The sequence below is a fragment of the Emydura macquarii genome, unplaced genomic scaffold (genome assembly GCF_026122565.2).
Source record: "Emydura macquarii macquarii isolate MOO-44397 ecotype Brisbane River unplaced genomic scaffold, CSIRO-AGI_Emac_v2 contig_2422, whole genome shotgun sequence".
NCBI lineage: Eukaryota > Metazoa > Chordata > Testudines > Chelidae > Emydura > Emydura macquarii.
In genome coordinates, this window is record NW_027132559.1 from 20,897,501 (window position 1) to 20,922,396 (window position 24,896).

Consider the following 24,896-nt stretch of genomic DNA (forward strand, 5'->3'; position numbering starts at 1 on the left):
TCAGATCAAGGTGCAGGGAAGTTCTTTACAAAAATATATTTTCAATTTGCATATTGTGGCAAACTGCCCTCTCTATTCCAGTTGGTCTCGCACTTTTTCTCTTGTAGTGGCCAGAGCACCACCAGTTACCCCAGTAATGTCCCAGAGGGAGGGGAGGAGGAAGGGACCCGGGCCCGCCCTCTACTCCCGGTCCCAGCCCAGGGGCCCTGCAAATGGCAGCTATGCACTGCTGATAGTGTCCAAGTCTGCCACTCTTTCCCGTGGGCTATTCCCCCTGTGCCCCTTCAGCTCCTTGTTCCCTGCCCCCTCTCTGCCTGGGCAGGGCTTCTTCTCTCAGGCGTCAATGCCTGGGGAGTGTCTTCACTCTGCACCTTCACTTTGCACCTTCCTGATCCCAGTCCCTTTCTCAGGATTCTTCCCAGCACCAGCATTCCTCCAACTCTGCCTCCAGACCGCTCTCTTGCCTGTTTGAAGCAGAGGGTTTTTATCAGGCACCTGGCTTGGCCTTAATTGGTTTCAGGTACTCCTAATTGCCCTGTAGTAACTTTCCCGGCTAGATTGCAGGGAACAAGGCCCTGAGCATTCTAGGGCTTTTATACCTCCTTTTATCTCCATCCGAGAGGTCTTCTGCCAGACCTCTCTGAGCTGCCAGTCTTCTACCAGGACCTCCTCCTGACCTGGAGGCTGGTCTCGGCCTACAGGCCTGTTGTGGATGCCTAGGGGGAGGATCTCATCATGGAGCCCCTGCTACAAAACCCCCAAATCTGTGTGCAGGTGGCAGAGACCTCCTTGGTGCAATGGAGGTTGGTCCTGGCAGGAGTCACCAAGATTAGAGATCTCTTGGATTACGACCGGGGGGACTGGTGGATCCCCTGGTGCTGGCTCGGTGCATGGGGCTCTCCACCCTTCGAACTCCCTCTCCCCTGGCATGTACTCCAGGAGGCCCCTCTCTCCCCATGCACTGATCCGGCTGCATGAGTTGCAGCCAGACCTTTTCTGAACCATGCCTAGGGACCATCTGTACACGCTCGTGCTCCACACCATTCATTTCCTTGCTCTCGTGTCCCATCCAGACACCAAATGGCCAGACCTGATACCACCTGTGGAGGGCGAGGACCCCTGGTGGGCCACCCTCTATTCCACCATGACCCCACGGCCTGCCGGGGACATCAGTTGACAGCTCCTTTATGGAGCCACGAGCACAAGCGTGTACTTGGCGCGGTTCACCCTGTGCCCTGACACCTGCCCCTTCTGCGGCATGAGGAAGACCCTAGCGCACGTCTACCTCGAGTGTGCCAGGCTGCAGCCCCTGTTCCGGCTCCTCCAGAACCTTCTGCTGAGGTTCCGGCTACACTTTTCCCCACACCTGTTCCTATACGCTCACCCCATCCGGGGCCCCACAAAGTCGTGGGACCTCCTGGTCAACCTCCTCCTGGCCCTGGCCAAAGTTGCCATCTACAACACCAGGGAGAGGAGGTTAGCTGAGGGGCGCTCTGCAACAGTGGGGCCTATTTCCATTCCTCCATCCATTCACGTATCCGGGCAGAGTTCCTCTGGGCAGTGTCCTCTGGCTCCCTAGACACCTTCTGGGAGCAACGGGCGTTGTCCAGGGTTCTCTGCTCGGTGTCCCCTTCTGGTTCCTTCCGTTTGACCTTTTGACCCTCATATGCCAGTTCCTGTTTTTTCATTACTTGTCCCCCGCAATCGAGTCTCAGGTCCAGTGGCTCCTCCCCTTAGGCTGTGGGAAGGGCCTTCCCAGAACACAAATAGACCACTCTCCAGCTGCCCTCTGCCCTTGATATATCACTATATATATGTATATTTAGAATGACTGCACCACACCTTTAAGCGGGGGGAATTTGTCTAGCTGGCTGAATGAAGGAAACAGTGCTTTATGGCTGGGCGGGTTTGGGAAAGAAGAGGTCAAACTGCTTCAAAAGGGGACAAGGGGCAACACTGACATCCCCTGGAATCCAGATGGGCGGAAGAGTTTAAAAGGGGCAGACCACGTTGTGATGCCCCCTTTTACACAGAGCAGGCTGGGACAGCACCTACCCTCCCTCCCCTTTAGGTGGTGATATTCCAGGTTCGGTCTAGACCTGCTGTGAGCATTGCGCTAGCCACCCCTTTTTAGGGGGGCTAGGAAGGAATTTTTCCCTCACCACCAGATTGGCCTAGGTGGACTTGGGGTTTTTTCACCTTCCCCACACTGGATTCAGGGAGGGCTTTGTTGATGTGAGGTGGGACGGGAGTTAGGCTATATGTTGCAACTCCGTATGTAAGTGTGGGGCGGATGTCCAGTGCAGGTACTCCATAGGGAAGGTATACGGTAACCAGATAAAGGACTTAAAAAAGAGGTGTAGGGTAAAGGAACAGAACGGGGAGGCAGAGGAGACATTGGGGTTCCTATGATTGGTACGGCAGGGTGCCAACCCCCCTCTCTTATAGCCCACCTTATTCCTCCTATGGGATTACCTGCACTGTACACTTTTATCTGTCGGGTAGTCCCAGACATCTAATAATAAAGTTGCGGCCTAATTAAAACCATATCAAATGTCTCCTGTCCTTTTGGCATAGCTGGACATATTTGGAAGCAAGAGCTTAGGAAGATTTCACTTTAAGATACAGACTGAATAGCCTATTTTGGGGTTGGTTTTTTTTTTAAAGACTAGAACATGCTTAGAAAAAGGACACAAAAGAATTACCGAAATCTTGGACTGAAATTGGCAACAAGAACTGAAATCCTGAACAGCGGCTGAGAAGGAAAATACATACTAGACACTCTGAGAATAATGTGTGGCAACAGAGGAATTCCCAGAGTGACAATTGGAAGATTATAAAGATACTCTTTAATTTTTGTAAGAGGTAGTTTTATAAGTATGTTCATAACATTTCATAACATTAATTTATAGCTTGCACTAGTAAGAATATAATAATATGTTAATTCTTCCATTCTAATGTCACCCTTCTAATAGAATATTGAAGTTCAGCTGCTTGAAATAGTTGTCTATCTGTTTGTATTGCAAAGGTTGCAAAATCATCCTAAAATGAAGGTATGTAATACAATTTAAGGCATGATTTGCTGTAAGATTTTGTGGCCTATTACCTACAATCTGATCTAATCAATCAACACTAGCATTAAGTATCCAGTACATAATGCAGGAAAGAGAACAGTTCTCCTTAACAAATATGCTTGAGTGCTTCTCCTAGGTCCTCTAAGAAACTGAAAATATCCCTCTTTCAACATCAAATAATTTTTTTCAGTTAATGAAGAAATAAAATATCAGAATACCAAAAAATCCTCACAAATAGCCCCATCTTTTGAAATACATCTACTTCATAGATATGCTTTAAAAATTAAAACAAATGTAATAAGGAAATAAGAAAACTACTGATATAGCATTAAATTATCATCCAACACTGAAAATAGCATCTAATATAGAGTGCACTAATTCAATATTAATTAATTAATATTACAGGTGCTCTGTTTTAGCAGTTTTATGCAGATTGAATTATAAAACCGCAAACATGCAGTAAATTTTGGATACTTATAATTAGATTTTCAACATAAGCCATGTTAAGCTCTGTATGTAAACTGCATCATTCAAAAGCTCGTCTTCTGAAAGAAAATTACTATTTGACAATTCTATAGAATATTCAAGAAAGGTAATTATACTGCATTGGCTGTTAAAGACGCAGGTGTTGAATAAAGTCACTGCTTCAGCCTTTACAGAGAACTATAGAATATGAAAAGAAAGGAAACAATGAGAGTAGTATGGTTCCTAATGCCAAATCTTCACTTTTAGAACACGAGTTTACATTATCCAACTTTACAGAAAACATGGACCAAAAAACCCAGCCCTAAGTAAAGCTTTAAAAACCCCTCCACTACCCTGCAAGACACAAAAACAAAACAAAAAAAACCCCTCCAAACCTGATGTAAAATTCATATAGGCAAGTCTATTTCCACAACTGAAATGGAAATGGCATGAAACCAGAGTGCCTCTTTTTTAATGAAAGGCCACATAATTAATCTGGAAAACAAAAGTGATTGACTAGCGCCAGTGTGAAAGAAATGTACTGACTGACCTCAGCTACTACACAAGTGCTCAGTGTCACTGTTGATCCACAGACTAACTGCTTTGTGAATTGCCTGTCCTTTGATACAATGTGCTGCACAGAGAGGCAGTCTAAAAATAAGTTCATTATTAGAGTTACACTTTTAATTAAGACGTTAGCCCAATCAATAATGCGCATGAAGCCAAAAGCGGTGACATTTGGAAATATTAAAATTAGCTCTGGCTATTTGCACTCCTTGGATTCAAATGTCAAATATAATACTCAGATATAATGTAAAGAATTCTTTTAATCCAACTCCGAGTTCCCTGGGGTACAGTCACCCCTTGTTCCACATGGCATAGGAGCTCTGCAGCTGGGAAAGAGAGACCAGACCCCCATGGTTTCCACAAGTACTCACAATGTATTTAATTAACCAATAGGTGACTAATTGATCAAACCAGACTGGAAAATTGCTAGAAAAGGTTTGAATTGCTTTGGCAACTTCAGATGCATATAAGTCAAGAGATGTTCATAAACCCATATAAGAGTCAGGTGCTTTCCCTTTAAACACTCTTGTAGATTGATGGGCATCAATAGATTAGATATATTCATACTCAAACACTAAATGTGCTGCTTTTGAGAATACCGTAGCATTGGATGGCACTGAAAGGCCAACACTGGGAAGTTATTCTCAGAAGTAACAAGTTCAATAGATGGTAAAAGACTGAGGATCTGACTATTGTTTCATACAAATGTTTCGCTGCTGTAATTCCACTGGCTTCAGTGGAGTTACTCCTGATTTTTATCAGCATTGCCAAGGATAGAATGAGGCCAAGTGGTGCCCAACACGCTGCCACACACAACGGTACAAAGCACAGTATTTGGAAAACTCACACTGAGCCCATTTCTAAATATTGCCTTGTAAAAAAAAGTAAGAATTTCAAAGAAAACAGTAGCAATATTATTGGCTGGTGCCCATATGCTCATGGCAGCTGCCTGACGCGGTGGAAAGCAAAAACCACAAGAAACAGCTGCCAAGGGACAGCACAAAGCTGTGAGGGTCTCTCTATGTTATGTTCTTTGCCTCCGTGGAGCCGCCATCATCCTGATCACAAAGTTACATAGGAACAGGGGGAACAAACAGCCAAGGAGGAGGAGCTGAGGAACAGCCACTATCAGTGCATGGCAACCTGCATCAAGAACACAGTAACTGTTGGGTCAGAAAAATACTGGCGCACTACCTCCTGCTGGGTGCAACTGTAGACCAGGCAGTCAGTGGCAACGTGGTGAATAGCCTTTTCCTACTGCGATGGTGAGTGGGGAGATCAGAGTGCAGCATAGGGAACATGGTCTGCACATGAGCCTGGCTGGAGATCTGTGGGATTTTTCATGGATGCCAGTCCCTGCTACTGTTCCTTGCATTACCCTGAATTACACTCATGCAGATTTGGAGGCATGTGGAGAATCTGACTAAATCACAGACCTCACAGAGCTTTTGTTAGAACTAATTTGTTCCCCTTTCCAAAGGTTTTTATATAGTTCTGGGATTTATAGGTTTAGGACAGTGGTTCCCAACCTTTTTGGCTTGAGGGCCACAGTTATCATTTTTACAACCCTGAAAAGCCACCAGTCTCCACTGCAGCCCCCAATCTCCTCCCCTACTGCAGCCAAATGGAAGGAGTCCTTGTTGATCTCCCGTCCCCCTGGCTGCAGCGGGGAAACCGCACATGTCCTGTAGCCCCATGTGCTCCACCTGGGTCCCTAGGCAGCGGCTCCCTTCTGCAGCCAGGGGAATGGGAGATCAATGCTCCCTCCCTCTGGCTCCAGCAGGGCCCCCAGTGCCTAGGGACCCAGGTGGAGTGCTTTGTGCGCTCTCTGCTACAGCCAGTGAGAGGGGAGCGCTGATCTCCCATCCCCCTGGCTGCAGCAAGGAGCCTGCACTGGTCTTGTAGCCCCAGAGCAATGCGCTCTGCCTGGGTCCTTAGGCAGCAGCTCCCTTCTGCAGCCAGTAGGAGGGAAGTGGTGGGCCACTTTGAAAGATGCTGTGGGCCACTTTTGGCCCCCGGGCCACGGGTTAGGAACCACTGGTTTAGGAGAACAGACAAGAATAATATGAATAATACCACTATATGCACTGGAAGACTTTACCATGCTGACAATATAGCCAGGTCAAAAAAATATTGTAATTGCTCTTGATTTTGTAACTGAAGGGCTGTGTGCTCTAGAAATCCTAGGGCCTGTGCTGTCTATTTAATAGATGTTAGCTTGATCCATGATCCTTCATTTGACGATCCCATTAAAACCTTCTGGCAAGAGCCTCCTCTCACACCAATTTTTCACCAATTTACCTCTGCAGAGTTACTCCTAATTTACATTGGAGTAAGTGAAAGGAAAATCAGACTCTTCCTTTTTTCTGGGCCATGACAGAGTGAATGTAGGATTTATGAGAAAAAGCAATCAGAAGCATAATGAAATAATTGCCTTTATTACAGCCACAATCCCATCAAAATAGTTTATTTCTGTCAAAGTTTCCATTGGGCATTCTTAGGGATTTTAACTCCAAGCTCCAAGACATAAAAGGCCTCCACCAATAAGAAAAATCACTTGAAAAAATTACCAAAATTAGACAGCTATGTGCTTGCTATGCTTTGTTAAAATTAGCAGTTATATAGTACTTTGTATCTTCAAAGAACTCCTTTAACTTTAACTAATTAATCCTTACCGCATGTCTGTAAGGTAGGAACGCACACATTATTGTCTCCATTTTGCTGCTAGGGAAACTGAGAGAGAGAGAGAGGGGTTAAGTGACATTCCTAAGTCCACATAAGAATCTGTAAAAGCTGGAATTAAAACTCTGGACTTTCTGGCTCCCAAACCTGCAATTGGTCCACTACACCAAATATCCCCTCTTTTGTGCAGAATAAAGAAAAGCTCTTGTTATTTCTTGATGATAGTCTGTCAGAATCCATAAACTGAGGGCGGATATGGGGTTCCCTGTCATATCAAGAAGCTTTCTAAATCAAAAGTAGTGGGAGGGACCCAATGCCACCATTAATATCCTCTACACCACAAGAATCTATAATGCAATAGCCACAACTACAAAAGATGAAATTATATTTTTCAGCTCCACATGAGAAGCATAATATATCTTGATGGATTAAAAGATCCTATTCAAAGGAGCTCAAGGTTTTACGTTACTCTTTGTGAAACTGTGGGTCGGTTTGTGTTGGAGAGATGGGAAACCCCTATCGATCCAGGTAAAAGGATGTGGGAGAGAATTCAACAGCAAATTAGGTAACCACAGGATTCTGATTACTTATGTTATTGAGCACCAACATAAAACTGCATTTGCTGTGAAGTTGAAATGGTGGCTCAGTTCCATAGAAGAGAAAGAAAAAGAATTCTGGGAGGCCATGAAAAGTTGTTATCAAATATTTATAAAATGCTATGCATCTACATAGTGCTTTACAATGTAAGAATGTCCAGTGCCCCAAAGAGCTTACAGTTTAAATAAAGCAAGACAAAACATAGGACAGGTGATCAGGAGACGAAGAAACTAAGGCTTGCCAGTGACAAGAAAAAGGGATGAGAGATTTCATGAAGAGGGGAGAGAGAGGACTCTTGACATTGGCAAATGGAGACAAGATTATTCTAGGAATTAGTATTCCAGACATAAGGACAACATTATTCCAGGACATGATAAAAGGCACAATGCAAAATGTGAGAGAAGGCGATAGAGAAAGGAGAAGAAGATGAGAGGATTAGGATGTACAAAGAAAGGGGGGAGAGAAGACAAGAGGCAAGAGGGCAAGTATAAAAGCAAGGCAATACTATGTAGCACCTTCAAAGTGAGGAGGAAAAGCTTGACCATTATGTGGTAAAAGATGGAATGGCAATGGAAGTATGCAATCAAAACAAATAAGGACTGGTCTATTTATGACATGTGCTAAATTTGAGATGTGTATCTTTGTTCTTTATATACTATTGGAGAAGATGGTAATAGTACTGGACGTACATACCTATATATAAAACACTGTATATATATACACTATCATTATATATAAATTTTATTGTGCAAATAAACTACAGAAAGGTGTCCTTAGGATGGGTGCTTGCTTATGCATTTTATAAAATGAAATGAGTATAATTTTCCTTTGTTTCATTGCTGGAGCAAAGTCATCTCCTCCGTTTGCAAAGGCAGAGCGGGGGGAAATCTATGTAGTCAGACAAGGATTGGTGCTATCCCTTCTCCATGATCGCAGGGAAGGAATGGGCCACGGCTGGGTGGAGGGCACAACCAATGTCGCTGGCATTGTAGAAAAAACCTATAGGCCTTTAGCAGCTCAGTTAATGCAAGCCCTGTGAGAACCAATTTACGCATTGTCCCCATCCACAGTGTGGAACCTACTTATAAGGACATCCTGGATGCAGTGGCTGGCAGGTAATTCTTTGGCTCAAATAAGCCATGACCCCACACAAAAGTAAAGGGCCAGCATGCCCTCGCCTCCAGTGATCCATTCAGTTTGGAGGCCAAATCTCCTGCCATTTCCCTGGGATGGAGCAACCCCTTTTCTCCAAGGAACAGTCAAGAGGAAAAATCCTTAAGTGAACATTTGTGGTTTCTCATCCCTTTTCAAGAATAACCCACATAATGGAAAATCAGGATGTACCCACATAAACTTAATTGAAGATTACTTTGCTTTCTCATTTCTTTGGGAGTTATTTTACTAGTTACTGCAGTGAAGAGTGGATGTTCTGTATCAGAAAAGCAATCAGTTTGAGCTGGTGGCTATTATTATTCATATAGTGTCATACAGCAGGTTGACATGGTGCTTTATATGTATAAAAATGAGACAGGTACTTGCCTTAAGAGCCTTGAAATCTAAAATATATAGCTAACACAATAAAGAAAACACTGAAGGAGGGATTTACTTATTGGAGTAACAAAACATGGCTGGAGCAGGAAAAGCACTTAGGGGAGAACGTGTCTTTATGTATGCTTGATGCTTCATGGGTGAAAATTTGGGATTGCAATCATTTGACTTATCAGGTTATGTTAATCACTAACCTCTCTTCAGTTTTAATATGTTTAATAAATCTCTCCTGGTCAGGTCTGGGGGAGACAATGTGAAGCACTTGTATGGAGATTAGCAATGAAACGAGTGCTGAAAGAAGTAGTTGTGAAAATGAATTTGAAGGAGCAATGTAAAGCTGTCTCATTGCGGCTTATTTTATTGAATGGGGAAGGAATCTGTCACTTGTCTTCCCAAATCATGGGACCTCATTAGAACTCAACATTATGGCAGCTGATAATGCAAGAAAGGGGACTAAAAATAAGCAGGACAAAAGAGTTAAAGAAAATAATTTCAGAAGTTTCTTTCCCACTTAAAAATAGCAAGTATTTTTAAAGAAGGTGTCTTGCTGAGGAGGTTATTGTATCAATATTTGTCTTTCGTTAACAACTGTCCCTTTTTATTGGAGGCTGAAAACAATATTGTCTGAAGCAACAGCTGTGCTTCTGAATGTTGGTGATTCCCAGAAGAGATGGAAAAGTGCCTGTGGTTGCTATTTCAGCATATGTGGAATGAATGTTCAACACCTGTATTATTGAGCATGGCTACAATTCATTTTAACGATGCTATATCAAAAGAACATCTCTGTAGGATACCTAATGAACTGCCAATTGGTTCAAGACATAAAAGCTTAATAATATCAATGATTTACAGACATTTTTTGTTTGATTTGGTACCTTGGTTTGAATGATAAACGACAGGTGGGGTCCACTTCAGCAAAAGAACTCAACAACTCCTAGATGAATATCTGAAACTAAGTCAACCTTGGATAAGGTATGGGGGAGAAGGGATACCATAATCCTTTATAAAACTGCTCATTCATGGTACTCAACACTATTGTAAAGATATTTGAGATTTCTTAGTATGGAAAACACATGCACACATGCAATATACATATTCTAAATTATGTTCTATTATATTATCATTGATATATATTTTTCAGTAAGTACAGTCATAAGAAACAATTCTTGATTTATTTATGTTCTCCGACTAATCCAGTTCTAATTGAAGTCAATGGGAATGTACCTGCTGTCTTCAACAGAATCATGCCTTATATAAATATGAAGACATTCACATTCCTATTTAACATTCCTTGAATTAGAAATGTTTGTAAATAAAAATGAAACATTGCTCATTAAAAACATTTGAATCCTTAAATGTAAATGTTGAGTGCTGTGAAATGCTGTGGGGAAGTGTATTAACTAATGATTTCCACTAGCATTCATGGGAGATGCATAGCTATATTTTGCTGCATTGAAAATAAATTCCTAGCTGTTTAACAGCCAAAATATAAAATGAGATTAAGAAATTTTAGATTATCTAAATCAGTGACAACACAGGCAATTAACACTACCAGAGAGTTTGAAGCTTCTTTTTATGTAGATTCCCATAGATAAATCCCATAGATCAACATGCCAAACTTATTTGAACTATCTAGTTCATCACTGTTCAAGATTCACTTAATTTATTTCATCATATAAATTACTAATCTTCCCATTCTCTTTCTGGTTTTTATCCCCACTTTATCATCATGGGCCCAATCCTACAGTACTAAATCAACTGGGTACCCATTCTTACAAACTTTTCATCTCCTGAGACCAGCACTCTAGTCGCTCTTCCTACAGGATTCTCCCTCTCCCCAAAGCTTCCCAACTCTCTTCCTCCTCAGTCTATTTATCCAGAACCCAAATGATTAGCAGACTAGGCCTGGTCAATCAAAATCTCATGCACAGACTTATAATAACCAGTCACTTAACCATTAGTAATTATTCTTTAGTTATACACAAATAACAACACAGCACATTAAAGTTATTAGGCCACCTTCTGATTTCAGAATCTAGAGTGATTCCATTGACTGAGATCAAAGGCTGTAACTGAGATCAGAGGTTGGCCCATTTTGTTTAGAACACCAGGTAAACAGGTTTACACATTTTAAAAATGTTAAATAACCACCAATACTTCTGCACATTATATTTAGTCCTTACATTAGCCAATCTACAAAAAAACACAATATCTGTAAAATATTTTTATTTGTCTAGTTTCACTCAATTTTGTTTGGACTCATCTAGTTTTAACTATTTCCACTGAAATCCAAGGAAATCCACTTGAGTAAAAGGTAAAGGAACTGGGAATTAGGCTCTGTGTGATTTTGTAAATTGTAAACCATATCTTATCCAACATAGGCTCTTTGTTCTTATGTAAGAAAGTAATTTCCACTGTCAACAATTCTGTTTAACTTTAAAAACAATTAACAATTATATTCATTTTTAAAGTTTTTGAAATAACCCTTTACCATTACCTGGGAAAATCCAGTCCGTTAAAATGTCAGGACCCAAGCCTGTAGTCCTCATTCAGGTCTCTAGTCCTATAAACGTCATTGGGTCTACTTGCATGGGTAAGAATTGAAGGATCAGCTGTTTGGGTCAATCTCTGCTATCTTGCTTACAAAAGCAGTTCCATCAAAGAAGAAATAGGCAACTGTAAGTGCATCTATTGAAGTCAATGGAAATTTTCACATGAGTAAAGCAAGCTGGAATTAGGTCCTAATTATTCTATTGTTTCACACCTCTCATAAAAGAAAACAAGTTATCACAATAGCAATGTCCCCACTTAGCCTGCCTGAACTGGAACTTTAGATGCTGCAGCTATTTCATTAGAATCAAGCTGGTTCATTGGTAGATACCTTTTAGCATGAAAACCCATTGGTATTTCTTTTGTGTCTCCACACTGGATATACAGGACTACATTTTGAGCCGCTTACACAAAATAGCATGTGCATGTCCATGTAGTCCTAAAACCATCTGAAGGCTTGTTTTAAGAACTGTAACACCTGAAAGGTTCTATAACTCCACCCACTAAACCCACTGAGGGTGAAAATGCTCATACTTGCACAAGTTCAGATGTTTTAATTTTTAAAGTATGCACACAGATGTTTACATGTGCATGCTGTTTTGCATGTGAACATGTGAAGTCCACAGCCAGATAGCTTGGTGAAAGCATATCACAGAATGCATTATACAGACTGTCATTTGCTATATGTATTTTGTGCACAGTGTTATGTATTTACTATGTACATTTCTATAATATAGTACTATTAAAATACATTCCAGCCATTTGAATATAAGTGTATTTTCAAGGACAGTATAAAAGTGTCTACCATGATAAAATGTATAAACTTATTGCTATCTTATGGTCACATTTACAATCTGCTTGAAAAACATACTTATATAATACCATATACTGGGTGCAATTCTATTTTTGATGGTAAGATTCCAACTTAACTCCCAAGTTTGGCTGATCTAGAGATGTGAGTTGGACAGCACAAACACTAAGAAATCCTTCCCTATCAACAAATACTTATTGCCTTTGTAAATAACTGACTGCCGGAGGGGTTTACAGATTTGTTGTTCAATCAACAATCAAATAAGTATTTATCTAACCAATAGGTAGTTCCATATCTGGGGCTACACTGTGTATTCAGCTCATCACAATAATCTTCCTAATGTGGAGTAGCACCGCTTAATGGTCATTTATGACTTTTCCACTGAAAAACTCAGATTATCTCAATGGATACCTTGAAAGACTGTAAAGAAACAGTGAGTGCCACTCCCTCATCCCATGGGGCTATATTTGCCTTGACCCTGCCTTTTCCCTGTCACGTTGGGGATGTTAGTGCCAGCATTGGTGATAGCCTCATGGAGCCTGTGCGTTCAGTGGTGTGTAGGAAGCAGACTGTGCCCAACCTGTGCACTCAGGTGAAAATCAGCGAGGTGGCGCCTTACTTCCTCTACTCTACCTTGCACAACAGTAATCTGTAATTACACTTGCAGTGTAATCTAGCCCATATTGTATAAAAGGCACTTCAACACTGGATACCAGTTCAGCAATTTTCAGATTGCAGAAAATAATGGAGGGCAGTCTTGTGATAAGAATGTTGGGTTTTTGACAAACCTCTTCCCTTTTTGGAGGTCTACTATTTGTAATACCATACACAACTCTTGCAGTATAGACGAATCTGGAAGCATAACAACAATAAAAACAACAATAACAAAAAACCCACCAGTTAGCCGCTTCAGTCTACAGACAATCCTATTTAAGTCCCTTTTCAGAGATAAATATGGGAAGAGGAAAGACAGGATAGAATTTGGGCTCATTGTATTTAGTCCTGGAGATATTTTGCTGTAGCGTGTAAGGATTTTTCCTTTTCTAAGTTGCTGTCAAAGACTTAAATGAAGTAAATAAATAGAAAGAAATCTGTGACAGACAATATGTAGATGAAATGTTAAAGACTCTGCTGGATGAAGCTTACAGATCTGCTCATTTAGCGCTGTAGAAGCCTGCTCAACTGGGAAACAGACGGGCTGAGATCTAGTCCCACCACTGACCTCTCCATGAAAATTAATTAATTGGCATGTGTAGAGCTTTGTTAAGAGAAAGAAGTAAGATACTTCATGAATATGAATTAAATGCTCGTTGAAGCCAAAAGGTCCTCTTTTTGAACCATCTCTGTCTGCTTCTCCAATCTATGCACCCTGGAGGTACATAATGTCAATATAAGCAAATAGCATATTTAGTGTTTGTGAACAGTTAAAAAAAAAAAAAAAAGCAACTAAGATGTGCTTCATATTTCCAAAATAGGATACAGTTAATTATTAGTAGCTTCCACATTGGAACATACAGAAACAGAAAGGTCATTTGGGTCTCAATGTTAACACTGGCGCAGACTCAGATGTACAAAATGAACTGGTGTTAAAATGTTTAGTAGAAATGATATACTGGGAACACATATTTAGATACCCGAAAAGTGCCACTTAGCTATAAAGAGAAACTGACCTTTTAATGTCACAAGGCTTGATCCTGTAACCTTTAGTCCTATGAGCAGCCCTTACACACACTAGTAGTCCATTGACTTTAATGGGACTCCTCCAGCATGAGAAGGTTGCAAAATTGAGCCCAAAATCTGGGAAGTTTAATAGAAAAAAAAAAAAAAACTATAAACACACCCCATGAGGGGAAAGTTCACTTCGAATGGAGTCTATGGTGCGGATGAGGAGTAAAACCGATGGACGTGCTGAATTTCTTTGCTTTAAGATTATAACTGATGAAGTCTAGAGCAGTGATAGTTCCACAGCTCGGGTGCATGCTCTAAAAACGTTTGAAAAGTAACTGAGGAAGTACTGAAACAAAGAGTTATACAATCAGTTTTTTAAAAAAAGTTAAAACATGCCAAAATAGTCTTAGTAGACAAAAAAGCAAAGGAGAAAAAGAGCAAAAGTAAATTAATCTTCCCGAAGTACATTACAGAAGGGGAAATGCTTGGTAGTCGTTATTTGCAGTAACAACTCAAGACAAATGAGCAGTTGGTGTGTTAGTTCTGATGAAGGACATGTGAGAAAGACAATGGCTTTCCATTTTTAAGTTAATCAGCACCCAAGTGATGTATTTCTGAAAAATAATAAAATGGATTAATCAGGAGCTCAGGGAAAGAAGAGGGCAGACATTTTATTTCCACCACGTGTGGATGAAATATACATAACATAATAAAGGGCTGCTGTCGACTATCTGCAGGAAGAGCACCTGGAAGATTAAAGCTGTGGACATAACATTAACAAAGTACAGACCACACTGAATTAATGAGACTGGAGATAGACATTCAGTAGAGTCTTAATTTATTTTCCTTTTCTAGCTCATCCTTTAAGAAAATGACAGTGTCTTCTTATCGATTTTACACTCAGAGATCAATCAGAATTGCCCTGACTCAGACAAAATTTACAGCACTCCCTGACATTGCCTGGAGCATCTGGGCCTAAACAGACATTACAAGGAAGCAATAGATCATGTTTGTATGTAGAGCTTGACATGCTTAAAAATAAGCTAATCTGTAGTGGAATTTCCTTCTTTTTGACAAGTTGCTCTGCCCAGCTCTTCAGACCCTTGTTATGAATTTCTCTCCCAGTTCTACTATTAATTATAACACGCGTATAGGATTCATGTATTTAGGCCCTGAGGGAGGTCATCTGCTCTGCAGTTTTAGACAAAATATAAACTAACAGATCACTCCTACTTAAACAATGTGAAATGTCACTCTAAAGCACTCCATAAAAAAGCTAGAGGTGTTCCGTCAAGAGCTATGATCAATTCTGACAACCCAACAATATCAGAGCTAAATGATGGGCCTGTACATTCCTAAACAGCCCTCAGTGGAAATTGCTGTATCCGGAAGCTCCTTTGTGCAAGTAACTAGCTGTATTAAATGCAATAATTACAGAAAAGACACTGACTGTGACGCTTAGGCAGTTGTTGGCTAAGCTGACTTGTTTCCACACTACCATTTATCTTGTAACTGGGGATTGCTTCGGTGTTGACTTATACACTTGAGAGATAGGATATGGCGCTTCTACATTAAAGACCTCAAGAGTTTCCAGTTCTCTGTATGCCAGCAAGAGGCCAGCAAAATAAGGTTATTTGTGAAATATTTGCTGAATCCCTCTTGAAATTTCAAGACTGGGATTTAGAAAAGAATTGAATCTACTAAAACTGGGCTACATAAAAACCTTTCATAAAGTATTGTTACTTAACTCCCTCAGGGAGTGCCACAGTCGTAGTTACTTACGTGACTAAATCAAGGCTCAATGGGACCAGGGAATAATATAGATAGGGAATACTCAATGACACACTTTTCTAGTCTTCCTCACATTTGATCAGCTGACAAGACATGAGGCGCCCAATTTTCCCAGGTACTATGAGTTTTCTGTATAGCACAGAGTGCCCGCAACTCCCTTTGCTTTCATCAGAATCTGCGGGTGGATAGCCCATCACAGGATTAGATCTTAAACTATATTGTAGTGGGGTTGGATTGCACCAGAACAACAGACTAGCATTTTTGTCACATGAAGGATGCATAATGGAATCCTCAACATAGCATGACCTTGCATGTGCTGTGCATGCGAGGCCACATTACATGGAGGATACCATTTGATAGATCAAAATGGCATCCTCAGGACAGTATGAATGAGAGGTCCCATTCCCATGCTGGTGATAGGGTCATTCCCAGGCTGGTGGGGGTGTCCTGGTATTTGCCCATTCGGGACTATGCCTGATCATTTACACTCAGCCTTTCTATTGTGCGTTTATACTCTGGAAAATCCTGATGATAAAATTCCTATCTGACTGGTAGCCCACGATAAAGCATTTTCCTACTGAAACAATGTAGGTGCTCCATACACCAGATGACAGATTAAGACCTGTAAATATCTGTATCCTGAATAGATGCAAATTTTCACATCAGTCAAGTGGTAAACAGCTGGCATGCCTGAAAAATCATGCAAATTTCTTAACTGGAAGGGAATTTTTGTTGTGTACAGTACACTTGAGCACAACTTTCCTTTGCAAAGCCTTTGGCTTGGTTTTCATAGGTAAAAAAGGTGAGTTTTGGAATCAAGTTAGCTGAACTTGATTGAACCTGCCCTGTTGACAGCCATGTAAAGAGCATTTAGCACCTTTAAAATTGTTTGAGCTGGTCTTGTTATAGCTCTAGGGTGTTGAGGAGGTGTTAAGCTAACTCCATTGAAACAGCACTTTTTTTGCTCATATAGACAGAGTTGTTGCTGTCTTGCAAATACTTAAAGTAGGAGGTTCTGTTTAATTCCTCAGCCTAAATACTTCCTTTGGTGGAAATGGAATGTGATGTTTTGGGACTTATCCTGAGCCAAGAACAAAAGTTGACACAGAGAGGGTGGAAAGACACAACAGAGAAACACAAACACACTAGCAGTCTGGATTCTGAAATATACAAAACATGATGGCATGCAGAATAAGAAGCTGAAAATGATTTATTTATGGTACCCCAGTATGTGTCTTGCCCTCAAGTAATCTAGCAATAAGTTATTGTTGTTTCAAAAAACAAAGCTACCAGCAGTGATTTATTTTACCCTTTCTGTTTCCCCCTTATTTCTGATAGTCTGATACAACAGCACCAACCCTAAAGAAATTAGAAAGATGTAATCTTCTGCAGGGACTATCTTGAACTTGCTTTCCCTAGAGAAGCCTCTCTGAACTAGAGAATTGTTCTAGCATCCCAGTGCCCTGGTTTTCCTAGACCCCTGATTCTCCTTCCATATTTGGCAATCCCATGCTATTGAGTATTTGGCTGGCCTCAACAGATGCCTGGGAAGAGATTACTACAACTCTTAGGCAATCACCAAGACAAGCTTCAGATTCCATCAATTTTATTTAAAAATGTGTTTAATTTGCAGCAGCTATGCAGACATTTATCATGATCCATGTGTAATTTTACATTAAGTACTCTAAAAATCTGCATTAAGGTTCAGCTGTGCCTTCAAAGACTACTCGGTCAAACGCCCATTAAAGTCAAGGGCTCAGTTTTAAACAAACAACATAATTACCAGATAACTCAGCTAACAAAACTTGGATTACATTAAGATTTTCAGATACACCTAGTGATTTGGGGTATATCAGTTTCTGGAAGCCCAGTTTGAGATATCTTCAAGAGATGTTATTGTCAGAAAGTGTTGAACATCTACCCGCTGAAAATCAGGCTCATTGAAATGATCTCAAAATTAAGGAGGAAGAACAATCCAGTGGTTAGCAGCACTAACCTAAAACTCAGGAGATCTAGGTTCTCTGCTCTGCTACAGATTTCCTGCGTGACTATGGGCAAGTCACTTAGGCCTGGCCCACACCTAAAAACTGTGAAAAATTTTGTGCCCTGTGCAACTTAATTAGGTCGACCTAAATCCCACTGTAGACACAAATTGGTTGATGGAAGAATTCTTCCATAGACCTAGCTATCGGCCCTTGGAGAGGTGGATTACCTACATCGACAACAAAACTCCTTCAGTCGATGTATGAAGCATCTACACAGCAGCATAGCTGCAGCACCATAGCTATGCCACTGCAGACATACCTTTAGTTTCTTTGTGCCTCAGTTTGCAACCCATAAAATGGCAATAATGGCACTTCCCCACCGTGTCACAGGTGTGTTATGAAGATAAATACATTAAAGGTTTTGAGTTGCTCAGATTATACAACCGTGTTGGCTGCATAGAAGTACCATAGATAGCATGTTCATGAGTTTTTACTCAAAGATTTATTATTTCCCCCAAAGTCCCGTTTCAGCTGCATTACCTGGAACAGCAAAACAAACACAAATCAACACCGTGCTGTTGAGTTATGAAGGCGGAAACTTGTTTCAAAGCTAGTTGTAATTTTTATAACAATAATTTGCAATTATACTGACAATCCCTGTTCTAAACACCAGACGACATTCTTCATGAAGATTTAAAGCTAGACTCATTTAAAACAAAAAACAATATTGTCCTCTTTTCACTTTATAGATTAACCTGATGTTCTGTATTTGATATTATTTCCTTTAACATCTTTCAAAATTACATGAACGTTGCAATGTAAAAAATTTTGTACAATCAACCATATAGGCTCATGTAAAAATCCTATTAAATTTAATAGGAAGAGACCAATAGGATTCTATAAAGAATATTCTAAAGTCCTATGGAATTTAATAGGGAAGGATACCCTTCCGACAGAATTTTTTAAACCAGCAAAACGATGGAATTTATAGCTAGGATATAATTAAATTCTATATGTTGTTTAAAAATTATCTAGAAAGGTTATCACTCTCTATTGAATGTGTAGAACTTTTCAATAAGGGAATAATTAAATAGTCATTGCTATCTAGTAAAAAAGTAATTCAACTTCCAAACTACACAAAGCGAATTTCTGGATCAGATTCACTAGTGCAAGTGGAGAAATTTGCAGATTATATCTCCTTGTACCAGAAAGACCCCTGCATCCTGGGGGTTCACACTGAGGAAGGATAGCTGGTATTAATGCTGGCATCCTCTCATGGGGTTTCTACCATCAGGACAGGCTATAGTTTTATTTTACAGCTAGTATTGGCAATACATCAAGCAAACACATTTCCCAGCCAAAACTCTTCTTGTCCCAGTGACTCTGGCGTGTTATTGCCCTTGCACTGCATAACACATGCAGTATCACACACATACACAACATCTTTCCTTCAGCATCTTCATATACATGAGAATTGACTTTAGAACATAACTTAAAAGATGTTACCTCAAGCCTAGTGAACATGTGCTGGACTATTTTGAAAGCTAAAATCAATTTTCACTCATCCTTCAGGAAATCTTAAACATCCTATTGGTACAGAACCTGAGAAGGAAGCCACCAATGCATGTTTTCCTGCAGATGTCACCTTTCCAGGGAGGGTGATGTCACTCACAAAATACTGATTATGGTATCGCTACACAGTTTTGGTTTCACTGTGTGATCAGAAACTGTATTTTTAGTTATTGGAACTCATGAGAAATACAAAGAAGAAATTCTCTCATGGCACAGGTGAGCGAAGATGCGGAACTGCACATAACTGTATTGTGAAATCTTTTACATATCTCAGATGATACCCCTAAAATTGTATTAAGAGTGAAAGCTTCCAAAATTCCATTCCTTCCCATCTCAACTACAATACATAATTTCATATTTCTATATCTACATACAATCAAGAGTGTTTTTATCTAACTGCAATACTAAATTTAACAAGCAAGTTAAATGTGGCAATGTTCTTATGGAAAGAATTGAAAGCTATGGGGTGAGGGGAAGAATGGGTCATTCCCCCAAGATCCTTGAACAGGCGTCCTCCTACCCATGTAGAAAGGGGAACAGCTATCTCTGCAGGACAGTCCCCCTTGTCTCTGATTCTACAGGACTCTTTGAGTGTCCAGGGATCTGGGTAATGGAGGGATGAAAGCGGAAGGCACATCATCCCCCAAGGGAATACTCAGTAAAGTTAATACAGCCTGGGACAAAGAGACATCGACTCACCCATCTTCCAGTTAACAGTCAAACATACTAAACACTTGTGCTATGCAGATGACTAACCAATTGCATCACAGAGATCTGCATCAATACTCGCATTAAACTTCAGTAGAAAATTAATGTGGCCTATGTGGTGGCTTTACAGTATTAAAGTAATCTGAACGTTCCGTTCAGTAACCAGATAGTGAGAGTGTAATATTCAAAGAAAATCACAGTATCCTAACAAAGTGGCCCTTTACTTTAGTCTTTTGACCTCCTAGAATCCCTTTGGTAAAATGTTATATAATTGATTAAGCTACAATTAGTATACATTCATTGAGACGATGAATTTCATTTTCCCAGGGGCTTAGGGCATATGCAGGCAAAGGCACAGTCAATCTATAAAACCACAATGCAGCTATGTACAGAAATTAAAAAGTGCATTACTGGATTCACGAGAAGTAATTAGAGAGCTCCTGTGTATAAAGATATCGGATATCCTACAGGTCCTTTACTTTCAGTTCCTACGCTGCATGTGGTACTCCTATCTGTGAAGGGAAAGTGTAAGTGGTTATGGATAAACACTCATTAAGAGATATCAATATCTGAGTAAAGTTGAAAAAAGATTGAATCCCTAATGAATTTCAGGGGGGAAAAAATCCTATAAGAAGGGTTCATGCTGTGAGAGTTTAACTCATTTGAAGTATAAGCAACAGCAAATAAAAGACAATTTGCCAAGTCACTCTTTGTGGGCTGCCCAAGGAAAATATGTCAGTATGTCAGCTACTAACCTCACAGCATAGCACAATATGTGTTTAGCACACTGGGACCCCTGTCTGGTTGTGGCCCCTAGATGCTACTGTAATGTAAATATAAACCAATAATAATATTATTCTGGGAAGCCAGTGGATAGCAGGTGATACAGGCCAATCCAAATATAGATACACAGAGACAAAGTGTGCCTGATTTATGCATTTAAAGAGCTGAATGAACTTCTGAATAAAATTTTGACTGAGCTGGCATGCCACTTTCTCTTTAAGAGGGTGATTCTGTAGATCTGTATGAAGGTAGTGTTTGTGAAATGAAATCTCCCAAAAGGGGTTGTGGTCTGACTATATAGAAAATAACAATAGACAAAGGGGGGAAATCCTGCACTAAATAGTAGGATTCCACCCCAAAAAAGCCAGATATTTGCCAAGATTTGGGAGCCCAGATTAATGCCAACCCTAACTGGAGTAGCTTGTGTTCATTACCGCAAGTATATATTATTATTATTATTTATGCAGCACCCAAAAATGTGCCAGGCCCTTTATAAAAAAAATAGAATGATATAGATACATCAGAAGGGAATTGTCTGATTTACCTGTGCTTTGTAAATCTGCTCACCTGCCAAACCATAGAATAGTCATCGTTCATACATCTGCCTTAAAATTTAATGCAGAGAAATTCAAAGATTTTAAAGCCAGAAGGGACCATCCAACCATCTAGTCGGACCTCTTGCATAGCACCTAACACAGCATTTCATTCAGTAATTAACTGCCAGAAGCCAAATATTCTTGTCTTTAGACATCTGACTGTTTTATTGCAGCTGACATGAAGTCTACAAAATCATAGCACCTTCCATTGTGACCCAAGACACAGACAGATCATTTTCTTTTCAGACAGAGAAAGATTTCTGATGATGTTCAGTCACAACAAAGAAAAAATAGGAAACTAGCAAGAAAATAAAGACACTGGAAGAAGGCTAAGTTTAACTTGTAAACTGGAGTAATAGAAAGAGGATGAATTTTAATAGTGGAAAGTGCATTTAGGTACTGTAGAAGATCCCCTGGTATGAGGCGGTGCCGGCGGCTCTCCCTCGGTGTCAATCTCTGAGGGAGGCCACTCCTCCCAGCACCTATGCCCCTTGGGAGTCCAAATTAAAGGGGCCGGCTCCAGCCCTTAGTAGGGTGAGCTTGGGGTTCAGGCCGATCCTAAGGGGAACAGTCTCTTGCCCCCGTGGGCGGGCAAACAGCCTAGGGCCCGGCCCTCAGCCAGGGACGGGTCAGCAGCGGGAAAAGCAGTCTCTAGCCCCGGAGAGTGAGGAAATAGTCTATCGCCTCACCCTTCAGCAGGGCAGGCTGGCCAACACAGGCTCGAGCCCTGGGCAGGGTGGGCAGCAGTCCATGGCCTGGCCCTTCTGTAGGGCAGGCAGACAAGCACAGGCTCAAGCGAGTGGCAGTCTATAGCCTGAGCGGGCGAGGAGATGGTCTAAGGCCCAGGCCCTTACGCAGGGCAGGGCAGAGAGACAGCAGTCCCTAGCCCTTAGCAGGGCGAGGAAGTAGTCTATACTCAGCCCTTCTGCGGGGCGTGGCAGGGGCATTCACCCCAGGTCGAGGTAGGAGGGGGGGGGGATGCAAACCCACCCGTCTCCACTGTGTCCCAGCCCAGGGTCCTGTCTGTGACGGGATGTCCCATCACTGGGTCAGCGGGGCTCCGGCCGAAACACGCTGACTCACAGCCAGTGCAAGCTCACTTGGACCGTAGTCAGCTTCTCTGGGCTTCTTCCTCCCTCCCTCTTCCTAGAGAACCTGGTGCCAGTCGTCTCCCTCTGGGTCGCTGGGGTAGACGGTGAGCGGGAGTCCCAGGAGTCCCTTACCGTCGACAGGTCTGGAAACTGTTCGGGGTCCTCTGCGGAGGGCAGTTCCTCTAGGTCCCAGGGTCTGCATGTCCCTTCTGGCTCACCAGGGGTTGGTAGCTCAGGCAGCTCCTCCAGGTCCCCAGGCAGTAGGCAGCTCTGGCAGGTCCTCCGCTGGGTGGTAGGATCCGGGGATCTCCTTCAGCTTGTCCGGCTCAGGCAGCTCCTCCAGTTCCTCAGGGCCCCATGCAGTGGGTAGATCCGGCAGCTTCTCCTCCAGGTCGTAGCAGTCGAGTACAGCCATATGCTCGAGTACCAAGGGAGAGGCGTCCTTCTCCTTCAGCCTCTGGGCTCTGACTGAGCAGGCAGGCCTGGATTTTATAGGTCTATCCCTGCCTACCTGCTTCCGGTCAGCTGTTGCCTTCCTGGGTTCCCACTCGCAGAGGGGGTTTGGCTCTCCCTCGGTGTCAATCTCCAAGGGATAACAAAAATTTTTACTATAAGCTGGGGATGCATCAGTTGTAAGTGACTGAGGAGGAGAAGGACCTGGGAGTATTGGTTGATCACAAGATGACTAGGAGCCGCCAAGGTGATGTGGGCGTAAAAAAAGCTAATGCAGTCCTAGGATGCATCAGATGAAATATTTCCAGTAGAGTTAGGGAGGTGTTAGTACCATTATACAAGGCGCTAGTTGGATCTCATCTGGAATACTGTGTGCAGTTCTTGTTTAAGAAAGATGAATTCAAACTGGGACAGGTGCAGAGAAGGGCTACTAGGATGATCTGAGGAATGGAAAACCTGCCTTATGAGAGAAGACTCAAAGAGCTTAGTTGTTTAGCCTAACCAAAAGAAAGTTGAGGGGAGATATGATTGCTCTCAATAAATACATCAGAGGGATAAATACCAGGGAGGGAGAGGAACTATTTAAGTTCAGCACCAATTTGGACCCAAGAACTAATGGACATAAACTGGCCATCAGAAAGTTTAGACTTGAAATTAGACAAAGGTTTCTAACCATCAGAGGAGTGAAGCTCTGGAACAGCCTTCCAAGGGGAGCAGTGGGGGCAAAAAATCTAGCTGGCTTCAAGAGTGAGTTTGATAAGTTTATGGAGGGGATGGTATGATGGGACAGCCCAATTTGACAATTAACTGATCTTTGACCACTAGCAATAAATATGCCCAATGGACTGTGATGGGATGTTAGATAGGTGGGTTCTGAGTTACTACAGAGAATTCTTTCCTGGTGTCTGGTTGGTGAGTCTTGCATGCATGCTCAGGGTTTAACTGATTTGCCATATTTGGGTTTGGGAAGGAATTTTCCCCCAGGCAGATTGGCAGAGACTCTGGGGGTTTTTCGCTTTCCTTTGCAGCATGGGACACAGATCACTTGCTGGTGCTGGTGGATTCTCTGTACCTTGAAATCTTTAAACCATTATTTGAGGACTTCAGTAACTCAGTCATAGGTTATGGGTGCATTACATGAGTGGGTGAGTGAGGATCTGTGGCCTGCTTTGTGCAGAAGGTCAGTCTAGATGATCATAATTGTCCCTTCTGACCTTAAAGTCTAAGAGTCTATAAGAACACAAATTAGGGGGGTGAAGGCCCCCCAAAATTGAAAGGAAGCAATGGTTAAATTTTAAAAGAGGAAAAACAATTGCTAGCCAAGTAACAATAAAAAGCATGTACAGTACCACTAAGACAATCCATGATCTTGTATTTACAACTGTGAAGAATACTAGTAAGAAAAGGAAAGCTAGAGGAAACATAAGGGGATGTTAAGAATGGAATAGATACAACAAGTAGTAGTTAGTTCCAAAACGGCCATGTGACATCTTGTTGCTGGTCTTTTCCAGATTTAAAGGACCAGCCTCAAACAAGCCCTTAAGCTATTATTAAACTGCAGCTAATGTGTCATGGAACATGAAACAATGCATTCAAATGTTACAGTCTTTGTGTGAACTGGTCTGGTGTTTCTGACTGCTAGTTAGGACTGCATGATAGATAATATATGATGGGCATCCTAGGACTGAGCAACAGTTAGTTACAGATTTGGAGAAAATTTGTTCATATAAACGTGGCAAATAATCAGGCCATGGGGATCCTGCGGAGTAAGGGTTTATCTACACATGAAAATTAATCTAGAATAAAAGTAGGGTATGAATTTAAAGCAGATTTACTATTCCTGATTAATTCCATGTGTGGACGCTTTTATTCCAGAATAAAACTGAATTACTTCAAATGGATAAATTTAATTCAGAATAAGACACTCTTATTCTGGAATAAGAGCATCCACACAT

General features: G+C 41.4%; 1 long non-coding RNA gene across 1 annotated transcript in view; it reads right to left on the reverse strand.

Moving 5' to 3' along the window:
• Nucleotides 1-24,896, reverse strand: part of LOC137162097 (uncharacterized) — a 159,812-nt gene that overhangs the window by 75,407 nt on the left and 59,509 nt on the right. Inside the window, exon 2 of the long non-coding RNA XR_010922277.1 lies at nucleotides 11,431-11,621. This is a non-coding gene — a long non-coding RNA (uncharacterized lncRNA). The remainder of the gene's footprint in view (nucleotides 1-11,430; nucleotides 11,622-24,896) is intronic.